The following is a 10,327-nucleotide window of genomic DNA, read 5'->3' as shown; positions in this document are numbered from 1 at the left end:
GGTACAGCTGGGCGTACCTGTAATCCGAGCACTTGGGTGCCTGAGGCAGGATGAGTTCAAGGCCAGCCTAAGCCATGTAGCAAAACCCTGTCTCTAGATAAATAAACAAACAAAAACGTCACAGAAAATAAGACAGATGATGAGAAAAATTCTCAGAATTTCGGAGACAAGAAAATGTAAACACAATAGTGTTTATGAGAGGAAGTAAGGCCTGCCCATAGAGTTGCTCAAGGGACCGGTGGCTTCTGGGAAGCCACTTTCTGATTCCTGCCTCTAGGCTGTTGCTGAGCCACCTCTGGGGGGTGTTGTGTGAAGTGTGGCTCTTTATGGAATCTCTACCACCCAGGGGAGCCTCGGATAAAAGAACAGCCAGCTACAAGTTCTGGTGCCAGGGCAGAGCCAAGTAGTACGTGTCTGGATGTGAAAGTTTGCCCCAGCCTCAGTCTCCCCTGGAGGGTTTCATGCTAAAGGGGTGGGGAGACGTGTGTGTGTGTGTGTGTGTGTGTGTGTGTGTGTGTGTGTGTGTGTGTGTGTGTGTGCCCCTGGGCCGGCTCAGGCAGCAGCAGAGTTTGTGACCTCGATGGGAAGATGGGAAGATGTTTGCAGCTTCTGCAGAGGTCTGGGGTGAACATCTGTCTCCAGAGGAATGAAAGGCACAAGAGGGCATAGAAACGGCAAAGCCGAGGCTGACAGTGTTGTTCAGCCATCTCACCAACTGGCTGAGGTGACAGGGTGACATGAGAGGCAAGAGAGTTTGGCACATCTCCAGGATGCCACCCCACAGGGGTTGGGGGAGAATTAGGACACACATCAAGGTAGGATACAGTGACATATGATAAAGACAACTAACATACGGCATGCCCAGAGTGCTGTGGGAAGAAATCCTTTCGGACTGTTCTGTAAAGGGTGAGACGTGAGCTTGAGTCTATGACTACAGTAGTATGAGTCTATTATCTTAGTACTAAAGTTGAGTAAGGATTAAAGCTCCAGAAACCCAGATTTAGTTTCTTGCCTGTTGGTTGGCTTTGTATGAATCCTATGGTGCTATTCGATTTTTTGTCGACTTGAAAAAGGCTGGGGTCATGTGGGAAGAAGGACCCTCAATTGAGAAAATGAGCCCCCCACCCCCCCAACACACACCAGATTGGCGTGTGGGTAAGTCTGTGTGGCATTTTCTTGATTAATGATTGATATGGAAGGGCCCAGCCCACCAAGGGCTGTGACTCTCCTGGGTTGTATAAGAAAGCAGGCTGGGCAAGCAGAAAGTCGTATTTCACTGGCCCTGCTTCAGGCCCAGCCTCCAGGTCCCTGCCTTCACGTCTTTTTATGATGGTCTGTGGTTGGAATGTGTCAGCTGAAATATGCTGTGGGATGGTCTGTATGTCAAATCGCTCTGATTGGTCAATAAATAAAACACTGATTGGCCAGTGGCCAGGCAGGAAGTAGGTGGGACAAGGAGAGAGGAGAATTCTGGGAAGCGGAAGGCTGAGGCAGAGACACTGCCAGCTGCAGCCATGACAAGCAGCATGTGAAGACGCCGGTAAGCCACCAGCCACGTGGCAAGGTATAGATTTGTGGAAATGGATTAATTTAAGCTATAAGAACAGTTAGCAAGAAGCCTGCCACGGCCATACAGTTTGTAAGCAATATAAGTCTCTGTGTTTACTTGGTTGGGTCTGAGCGGCTGTGGGACTGGCTGGTGACAGAGATTTGTCCTGACTGTGGGCAAGGCAGGAAAACTCTAGCTACAGAAATAAGCTCTTTCCTTACCAAGCTGCTTTTACCATGGTCTTTATCACGTCAATAGAAAGCAGACAAATACATCGATCATCATTTGAAAATCTCCTTGATAGGGTTGGGCATGGAGCTTGGTACTTACCTAGCACTTGAAAGGCTCTAGGTTTGGTCTCCAACAGGGCAAAAGCAAGGCCTTGAAGCTCTGAAATGTTACATAAGATTAGCATTTCTCAGCACATCGGACTCGGTGACATATGTAATTGCAAAGACATCAATATTGTCACAAAATAGAACAGTTTTCCTTGTAATTAGGGCTTGTCCTCTCCCATCAAATCAGGCTGGTTTTACATTTCCCTTTCAGCTTTATTTTATTTATTTATCTGTTGTGACAGGCTGTCACTCTGTCCCTAGCCGGCAAAAGCTTTATAGTTATATAGGCTAGGCCTGAACTTGATTTTAAGGCAAGCCCTTCTGATTCCCATCTCAGCCTCAGTGATGTGGGGATAGGCGTCAGCCCTCACCCTCAGTGAGACTGTCTCAAACCAAGAGCAGATAGGTTAAAATGGTTCAGTGGATAAAAGCGCGTGTCAGGTAAGTCTGACCATCTGAGGCCCATCCCTGGAAACCATGATAGAGAGAACTGAATACCAAATGTTGTCCTCTGATCTTCACATGTATTTGGTGGTACACACACAGACAAAAAACAAAACAAAACAAAACAAAAAAATAAAACAACAACAACAAAAGTCAATAAATGGGATTTTAAAGATATATCACCAAGAATAGTTTTTTTTTTTTAATTTATATTCTATTTTGTGCATGGGAGTGTACAGAGGCACCATGGTGAACATGGAATTTGGTTCTCTCTGGTACCACGTGGGTCCCATTAGTTATCTTTTTAACGGTTACATACCATCAATACCCCTGTTACCAAACACAATAAACATTTGCTAGTGTCTTGTCTGGTCTGCTGTCGATACTATTGATCACTCCTCAGTTAATGCTATTGGCTCCCGGGTTAGAATTCAGTGATCATTAACCTCTTACCTCTATGTGTTCCCCTGTCTTCTTAACCTTCTCAAAGCTCATCTAATTTTTTGTTGTTGTTGTTTGTTTCTGTATTTTTTGAAACAAGGTCTTTTATGTAGTCTCAAACTTTGGCTGTGATTATAGGCCAGCACCCAAATACTTTTCCTTCTGATTTGCTGCTTAGGACCAGTGAGATGGCACAGCGGCTAAGGCGCTCGGTGTCAGACCTGACAAACTGAGTTGTGTCTTTGGAACTACTTGGGAGAAGAGGAGAGCTGACTCCCATTAGCTATCTTCTGTCCTCTCCATTCACGTCACAATACACCCGCACACATACAAACAGGTGAGTGAAGGGAATAAAAACCAAACACAAAAAGTCTGCCTAACTATGTCATGAGGTTAATCATGAAGACTAAACTGGTTTATGGATGTGTGTATCAGCGTCAGTGCACGGTAAACGGAAAACATTTAAGATGTGAGTTCTGCTGTTTTCATTTTGCACTAATTTCTTCAGCCAGAGCTTGCAGTCGTCCTAGGCTCTTGTCCCCCCCCCCCCCTTTCTCTTTAGGACAAAAGTCACGGGGGTTCACAGGACGCCTGGGAGTCAGCTTTGCAAAGCTTCTAAAATGCATTAGCTCGTCACCACTGTCCTAGTCTCATCGCTAATTGATGCCATCATTCCCTGGTCTCCTAAAGCCAGCTCCCCACAGCACAGCACACATAAAGTTTTGAAGATGGAAATCTGGTGTTAACTAAGGCCAGTGTAAGTCCCCACCGTGGCTCCTGCAGAGTTCACAGCGAAGTCCATCTCCACGGCACGGCATGTGGAAAGCTCCTGGACAGGCTTCCCACTGCATCCACAGACTTGATGCTGCTTTGCTCTGCCACAAATTCCCCTAGATTTTTTTTTTTTTTTCAGTCCCTTCCTCTCTATGCCTACCCTCCGGCTGTTCTCACTCTTCTTCTTATCCTGGTACCCCAGTTCATCTGGCTAAATTGAGGACTTCCTTCAGAGCTAGCTGCTACAGGTTTTTCCCCTTTCAGACCTCTCAGTCAGCTGGCCTGGCCACCGTAGACTCTCTTCATTCGCCTCCATTCATCACTGTGCATAGACTGTGACCATGGATGGAGTGCTGGTGGGTTTTTTTCCTCACTGAGTTAACTGTCTAGCTTCCTCCCTACATCAAAAGCCTCCTAGGAATGTGTTATATTTTTCTAGACCTAGCATATGCCTGAGTATGTACTATATCTCAATATACATCTGCCAAATGAATGGTGTGTTAAATATGGCATATAAACGGAATGGAGAAATGGACCCCTGAGTGACTCAAGCTTTTTCAAATGGTCTGTCAGGAACTGGTTCTCACAGGTTATTTTTGGTACACTTAGGTCATTATCTGAGCTCACCTGACTTTGCCTCCCTCTTTTGGGGGGCCCTCAACTCTGGAACCCCTTTGTTCCCGTGCCAACAGCACTTGCTGTGTTCCTGGCAGAGGAACGAAGCAAATTAATGCCATTGTCAACTCTCACTAGAATCTAGACCTGGACCCTTGAGGCAGGGGTGGGACCATTGTTGGATTTAGCAGTTGTGGAGTGTGAGTTTGTTGTGAACAATTGTCTCTGTAACTGTGGAGGTTTAGAATTCCCACTATCTGCCATCTTGAAGGTGGCAGCCCAGAAAAGCCAAAGGTCCATATAAAGGGAGACAAAGGCAGGTGGGTCAAAACATTTAGGCTAGCCTGTGCTACATGGCAATTTCCTGTATTGTAGAAAAAAAGCCTGCCATTTGGAAAAACTGTCTGTTTAAAAAAAAGAAAAGAAAAAAAGAAAAGAAAATAGTGTCAGAGATCAGTGAAAATTCCTCATGTATTTGAATGAAATAAAAAAAATTAAGAACTTGATAGAAATTAGATTTAAGAGATTATAATCATAAACATAGAACTTTAAGGCAATAGACTAAAAGGAGTCATTGATTTAATCAGTGGTCCGATCTCAAAGAAACACTATTAACTAATATTTTAAATGTTTCTCATATGAAATAACCTGTAAGCTTGGTATGGGAGTGGCTGCCTGGAATCCCTACTTCCTGGGGAGCTAAAGCAGGAAGATCAGCTGTGCGTTGGCTATACGCAAGACCCTATCTCATTGATAATCACACCAATAAGAAAATAAAAGTGCATCAAAATAACGTAACTGCCACTTTGGTGAAAGGAATCATTTTGGAATCTAATAAACAGTATGTTTTAAAATTAAATTTGGTACCAGGTGTATCTCCTTTGGTTTACAGTGGACTTGTATCCTTGAATGAATGCAGTGTATTTTGTCATTTCCAGTAGGATTTGTTTTTAGGTAGATTTTTTAGTTATTGCAAATTGCCATTGCAAATACATTTTTATTAGTGTTAGTATTACCCTACTGGCCTCATATAACATTTGGCATATGCATTTAATAATTTTATTTTATTTTTAGATATATATTTTCTTTAAAGTAGTTTAAAACAACGTATTTATTTTGGAGCTGTGTGTCTCTGTGTGTGTGTTTCTGTGTGTACCACAGACCAGGTGGGAGGTCAGCTTTCAGGAGTGAATTCTCTGTTCCCACTATGTGAGCTGCAGGAATTGAACTCAACCTTTAGCTTTGGTTGAGTCATCTTGCCAATTTTTTAAAAAAGTATTTCTGTATATATTTTGCAGACTCCAAAATGTTTTCAAACCCAGAGATTACTGAATGTCAAGTTTTTCTTTTACCCAAATATCCTGTTGTAAAAACAGCAGCTTAGATGTAATGTAGAGGTTAACGTTTTCTTTCAAGTAAGGAATAATTATTGTCATGCCTATCCAAATGAAAGCGTTTTTTCTCTCATGTTTTTAAAAGGAAGGAAAGGAAGAAAGAAAAGATGTTGTGCTGGCTAGTCTTTATGTCAACTTGACCGAAGCTAGAGCTTCCTGAGAAAAGGTAACCTCTATTGAGAAAATACCTCAATAAGGCCAGGTTGTAGGCAAGCCTGTAGGGCATTTCTTTAATTAGTGATTGATGTGGGGACATCTGTGGGTTCTGTAAGAAAGAAGGCTGAGCAAGCCACGGGGAATAAGCCAGCAACAGTTTAAAAACACACCGTTCATAGATTCCTCCATGGTCTCTGCCTCAACTCCTGCTGTTGGGTTCCAGCCCCGACTTCCTTCATAACGGACTGATAACGGAAGTGTAAGCAAAATAAACCCTTTCTCCCCCAAGCTGTTTTTCGTCAGGGTGGTCTCATCACAGTTTTGGGGGGTGAAAGGGCAAGGGTCAGGCAAGACTATGTGTTCAGTTTCTGGTGAGGGACATGGCTCCACCACAGCAGAAGGTACCTGGTGGGGACCCGTGCAGGAGTGCCAAGTGCTGTGTGGTGGAATCAAATGCAGACTGATTTCAAGTATTCTGGTCTGAGAGACCTAACCCATTTCCATGAGCATCAATCCTTCCCGAGATGGAGTCTTTGTTACACAATTACCTCCTGCTAAGTCCCCTCTCCATCCCTCACCTACCTCTCAATGCTATTATTTTGCACCTCAACTTTCTAGCATATGAACCACTATGGGATAAACTATAACTAAAACGTATTTCTCTATTTTTTTTACCATCCTTAACTTGTATATGCAATTTTAGTTAGACATTTGAATTATTGTTATATTTTACCACAGATAGTTAGTATGAATCTTTCCCTTTTTGGTGAATGATCCCCATAGAGGGGGAAAAAAAGAAAAGAAATGGGGAGATGGAACAGCAGTTAAGAGCACTGTGTATTTTTCCAGAGGACCCAGGTTAAACTCCCAACATCATATGGTGGTTCACAGTCACTGTCTACACTTCAATACCAGGGCATCCAACACCTTCCTCTGCCCTCCTGAGCACTACATGCATGGGGTGTCCAGACACACATACAGGCCAAATACCCATACATATAAAGTTTTTTAAAAAATTAAAGAGAAAGAAAATAAATGGATTAAAAGCTTTGTTGATTTACAGACTTGATAATTCATAATGTTAAAGAGGTATGTATTACTATTTCTGAGACAGTAGTATTTAAGGACTATGATTATTCATCTGTGATACAAAACTCTTGTCTTAGTCATTGCGAGGAGGAGGTAGAGGGATAGTTACAAGTTCAAATTCAGTCTGATCTCCATAGTAAGTTTCAGGCCATCTAGGACTATTCAACAAGAACTTTTCTGGAAAAACAAAACAAAACAAACAAAAAGAGCCACAATTGACAACGGAACAAAACTCCAAATGTGTTAAGATAAAAACGTTTGTTTTAGCCGGGCGGTGATGGCGCACACCTTTAATCCCAGCACTCAGGAGGCAGAGGCAGGCGGATCCCTGTGAGTTTGAGGCCAGCCTGGTTTACAGAGCTAGTCCAGGACAGGCTCCAAAACTTCAGAGAAACCCTGTCTCGAAAAACAACAACAACAACAAAAAAGTTTGTTTTACTTGAGTTACTATTATGTAAACTTTGTCTGTTTTCTATTTTCTTTATTTCATTAAATCTTTGTTTTAAGTTTCCTTTCTATTATTTTATTTAAAGGAGACTTCTAGACAAAGGCCGTCTTTAGGCACTTAATGGACACACCTGGAGAAGTTCCCACCGTATCCTTCACATCCTTTGTGTACTCTAGACAAATAAAACAGATAGGAACAATACTTGGAGCCAAAGAACACAGTGCAGTTGGGAACCCTTGCCTCATGCAGGCACAGCCATGTTTGTGGCTGTGCTAGAAAACAAATGCTAAAATGCTACAGAGTGGGAGACGAGGTTCACAAAAACCCTGACACTTTCTCACATCCACACCCTTGGTCCTCCGGAGAGCTGAGTGGAGACTGCTCCTCCCCTCCTCTTTTCCATTCTCTGCTTTGTGAACCCCCTCCTCAGCTTTGAAACCTAGTTTCCCTAGGACACATTTTCTCCCTCCCGCCCCCAGGGAATGGCTCTCTCTTTTGCACAATGCACTTTAGACTTTAGCTTATGTAGGTGTCTTCTGCAAATCTGCCTTCTCCACTGGCTTGTGTGCTCCCTGGGAACAATAGATTGTGATAATTTCACAACCAGATTCTCAGAGCCAAGCATAAGCGAGGCCTGTTACTCAAATGTTTGCTGGATAAATATTGAGTAAATGCGAGTGAGGGCTGCCTTAATCAGAAAATGATGCAATTCTTGTAATCATTGACTCAGATGATAATACCCTGAGCAGATCAATTAGGTAACATCTTTAAAAAGACTACGATTCTTTGCATTTGTATCAAGTGTATTGAAGATAATTATTTTAAAACCCAGATAAACATTTTGGTTGAAATGTTTTAGCATTGTAGTACAGGTTGGAGGGAAATGTCACAGTAGCTAACAACGTGACCTTTGGAGTTAGGACTCCTATGTTACGCTCCTAGTTTGGGTGCCTACTAGACTGCTAGTGTGGAACTTCTCTTGCTGAGTCCTACCATTTATAAAACAATCCAACCCCTCCCCAATGAATTAAAAAAAATAGGATATGCCACACCCAAACTCTATGTATTAAGCAATAAATAAATGGCTCCCATTATTAGCAGGCCATATGGTTCTGAAGCTCAACTGTGTAATCTGTTTGTTTTCTGATTTCCCTGGTGTATATTGTGTGGGCAGGTGTTCAGATCTGACCTCAGCGCCTCTGATGGTGAGTCTCACAGGATCCCTGTACTGTGAGATGACAGTCAGCCTTTCAGGTTTCATTCTTTTTTGATTTCTCTCCTTCCACCCCCCACCTCCCGACCCTGCCTCTTTCCTACTGTAATGTTTGAAGTTGAGGCTGGGGAGGAAGTAGGTGACAGTGTACATGTGTCTAAACTCTTCCCCAGATGTCTGGGTAGTTGGAGATCCCAGGTGGATCTGAGGTGTAATATTCAGAGGAGAGATCAATACAGAAATTGAGGTGAATAACTGAGCTGGGATGGCAACTCAAAGATGTTGGATCCCCTAATTGCTTTCTAAGGAAGACTGAGGATGAAGGAAGTAGATATGAAAGCCTCCCTTCCTTGGGGGCCCAGCTCAAAGCTTAGCCTGGGGAGAGGAAAAAAAAAACATGGAGTTCTTAAGCCCTAAAGAGATCTTAGCTGAAAGCAGGGTTTTTCACATGCAGGATTTTCACCTGCAGGGTTTTCACCTCCTTGGTCTCCTGGCAAGCAGTTTGCTCCAGATTTGTATGAAAGAGACAGAGAGGGAAATGACGTTGATGTTGAAGGTGCTAGGTGCCCGCTCATTTAGAATGTACACTTGTCACTGTTGTCAAAGGGAAGACTTGTTCTTACTGGGGGCAGCTGGCTTCAGTCTTTGATAGGATCTTTAGCTCAAATCTGAGTCTGAGGGATGGTATGTGAGGGATATGTTGCCCTAGCATGTACCGCTTCCGTCAGAATATTGGTACCTCCTTTCCGATGGAGTGGGAGCCCCAAGCTTGGCTAAAATATTTTAAAGAAACTGTGTTGTTCGCTTTGCTCTGATTACCTTTGTGCATGGAAACAACTGTGCTTCTGGGAAGTCTCTAATCAAAGCATTCTGAAAGTGTGTTGAGAATACATCTGAGTCTACCGCCATACCACCCTGAACGTACCTGATCTCGGAAGCTAAGCAGGGTCGGGCCTGGATGGGAGAATACATCTGAGCACTGTGCACAAATGGTAACACTCAGATTAGGTAGCATGATGTTGTGTAAGTTTAGTTCTTGGCATTGGTTTTATTTAGCGGTGTTTGGCTCCTTTCTTGGGAGTAAGTCTGGTTTGCTTCAGCAGAACTGTAGACTTTTAAAGGTCCTGATGCTTGATTCATTTACTGCTCAGCTAGATGTACACTGGAAAGGACAGAAGAAAATTAGCAACTGAGAGAAAGGCTGAGAGTATGATAAACGGCACTAGTGGCGGCAGCGCTGGTTACCAGCAGAAAAGTCACGGCCACAACTACCCGAGTTATAAAGAGCTTTATTAGAAAGAAAGAGGGGAGAGGAGGGAGGAGAGCCAGGCCTGGACAGAAAGGAAGATGGAGGGAGCAGAGAGAGAATACAGAGAGAGAAGAGTGTGGGGGTCTGCATTCGGCTTTTTTGTTTGTTTGTTTTTTTGTTTTTTGGTTTTTCGAGACAGGGTTTCTCTGTGTAGCTTTGTGCCTTTCCTGGAACTCACTCTGTAAACCAGGCTGGCCTCGAACTCACAGAGATCCACCTGGCTCTGCCTCCTGAGTGCTGGGATTAAAGGCATGCACCACCACCGCCGCCACCGCCGCCGCCACCACCACCGCCCGGCTCGCATCCGGCTTTTTAAGGCTGTGACTGAGTGGCCACACAGTGGGTACATAGTCACCAGCATCCACTGATGATGTAAGATGTAAGATACAGGACCCCAAGCTGTGCATGTACAAAATCCTAACAAAGGCCCTACTGCACCTACATAGATTTTGAGCAAGAGACAAAATGTCTTACTGTGCATGAGGAAGGCAGAGGCAGGTGGGTCTCTATGATTTCCAGGACAGCAAAGGCTGCACAGAGAAACCCTGTCTCAAAAA

This window comes from Peromyscus maniculatus, chromosome 16, assembly GCF_049852395.1.
Source record: "Peromyscus maniculatus bairdii isolate BWxNUB_F1_BW_parent chromosome 16, HU_Pman_BW_mat_3.1, whole genome shotgun sequence".
NCBI classification, from domain to species: Eukaryota; Metazoa; Chordata; class Mammalia; order Rodentia; family Cricetidae; genus Peromyscus; species Peromyscus maniculatus.
This window is presented reverse-complemented; position numbering follows the sequence as displayed.